This window comes from Corvus brachyrhynchos, unplaced genomic scaffold (assembly GCF_000691975.1).
Source record: "Corvus brachyrhynchos isolate BGI_N302 unplaced genomic scaffold, ASM69197v1 scaffold279, whole genome shotgun sequence".
Classification (NCBI taxonomy): domain Eukaryota; kingdom Metazoa; phylum Chordata; class Aves; order Passeriformes; family Corvidae; genus Corvus; species Corvus brachyrhynchos.
In genome coordinates this window covers 279,620-281,637 of record NW_008246060.1, presented here as the reverse complement: position 1 = coordinate 281,637, position 2,018 = coordinate 279,620, and the positions used below count along the sequence as shown (strand labels likewise).

The 2,018-nt window shown below is 51.8% G+C and overlaps 1 long non-coding RNA gene across 1 annotated transcript in view; it reads left to right on the top strand.

Annotated features, from left to right (window-relative positions):
* Nucleotides 1–10: 10 nt before the first annotated feature.
* The window catches only part of LOC108449658, a 12,357-nt gene continuing 10,349 nt past the window's right edge, over nucleotides 11–2,018 (top strand). Inside the window, exon 1 of the long non-coding RNA XR_001865917.1 lies at nucleotides 11–1,360. This is a non-coding gene — a long non-coding RNA (uncharacterized LOC108449658). The remainder of the gene's footprint in view (nucleotides 1,361–2,018) is intronic.

Genomic DNA, 2,018 nt, shown 5'->3' with positions numbered 1-2,018 from the left:
TCAAACACACTCCAGGCAAGGAAAGGGACATGGAGGTGATGCCCAGCTGCCAAAGGTCCAAGAGGTGGAGGCAAATGCCAGTGCTGGGGCAAGAAAGATCAAATCCTTTGGTTTTGTTCCTCGTTTATGCCTGAGCCAGCATTCACTTCTGTGATTAGTGAAGGGAAATATTACTTGATTGCCTGTGCAATGCCATGGGTTGGTGTTTCCCGTGCAGGCAAAAGTGGGTGGCTAACACAGGGAAAACCAGGATACTGGAAAATGGGCAGGGTGAGCTGCTCCCCTGGCTCTGTTACAAAAGAAATAATAATAAAAAGGCCAATAATGGGATTTTGGATTGATGTGGCACTTCCAATTTTCAATGCAAAATATTCAGGGGAAGGCAGCAGTGTTGTTCACTCGCTGAGGTGGCATCAAGCAGTTCAACACAATATCTTCACCAGCCTCTTAAATCTCACATTGCTTCAACTCTGACAGCAACAGGAATAGCACTTCATTAGACAGGAATTGGGATGGTGCTGACTATGGATTCAGATGGATTCTCTTTACAGGTACTGAGGTCCCTCTTCTTCCTTCAGTTGCCCTTGATTCCACAGCAAACCCTCACCGCCTTCTCTTCACCATGCTTTCCCACAAGGAATAGCAGCCTGGAGCTCTTCTCTGTCCTGGCTGGAGTTTGAAGGTTGTGGCAATCCGTTTACCCATTGCTCTTCCTCCCGCACCCTTCCTTGCCCTTAGCCCTGGCCACTCCCTTGGGTCCTCCCTATTGGTTCCTGTACCCCAACCCCGCCCATGTACCGCCCCTGAGCCTCTGAGAAAACCTCCCTTCCCCCAGATCACAAGGCCTCTCTGCCTCTAGGGGTTGGTGGGACAAGATGTAACTATTAAAAGATCTTCTTAAACCCTTATTGGGAGACCCTTCTCGCCTCCTTTGCCATCACTGGTTGTAAGGCTGATAGCTAGCCAGAGCAAAACCGCGGAGCCATCCGAAATGGACTACGGGAGGGCAACCATGGTCGCACTGCCCTAAGCACCTCCGCTGAGCTCTCAGGAAAGCTGCAGCCTGCTAAACTAAACCTAGCATTACAACAAATGGCGTCCCAATATGAGGCATCCGAGAAGAGGTGCCCTGGCGAGCATAGTCGCCTTTGGGAAGCCATTTCCCCAACGTGAAGCTAGCGTTTCAGCTAGACGACGGAAGAGACAGCCGGTAGCCTCTTGATAAGAGTCGCACTTTTAAAACGGGGTGGGCTAGACAGTGATGGACCACACAGAGTGCTCTAAGTTGATTCCCCATTCTGGAAAGCCCTGAAGAGGAGCCTGGCGAGCCTGGTAAAAGAGTGGGAGACTCTTTGTGCTGGTAAGCCTCAAAAGGGAGCCGGGAATGGCCTGGTTCAGAGGGTCATTTTTCTATTTAGTTTAATCGTTTTGCCTCGGTTTGGATGGAGGGTTGGGGGTGAGTTCTTGTCGAGATGAAGGAGGTCACACCTCATGTGAAGCCCCGGCAAGAAAAAAACCATCCCTAACAAGAGAAGATGCCAAGTTCAGTGCCCCCAGTTTGGGAGTTAATTTTAGCAGTGAGGGGGGGGGGGGTCCTTGCACGCGAGATATAAAAAGAACTAACCTTTGTTTTGTTTCACTCAGTCATCTGGAAACAGAAACCTCCAGTCCTCTCCCTCTGACTCTCAGGAGAGATCAGAAAATGTTCTGAATCCTTCCGTGTCTCTCCTGTCCCCTCACCGAGCTAGGGCTGGTCACCCCAGCCTGGGAGCTCCCCGTAAACCCTTATCCCGACCCCCCAAAACCCCCGTCGTATCGGCTCTTAAGTAGCAGCCAAGATGGCGGCGGCCGCGTGTTAGGCTCCACCATGTTGCCTTCTCTTTCTTGTACTCGGTTACCTTCCCGCGTGCGTGAAAACACTTGGCCCCTCCTTAACCCCGCCCCCTGCATCGCTCGGTGTGCTGCGTCGGCCCCCTTCCCCCCTCCCACAATGCAGAATGCCTTTGGTCCCAGAACTC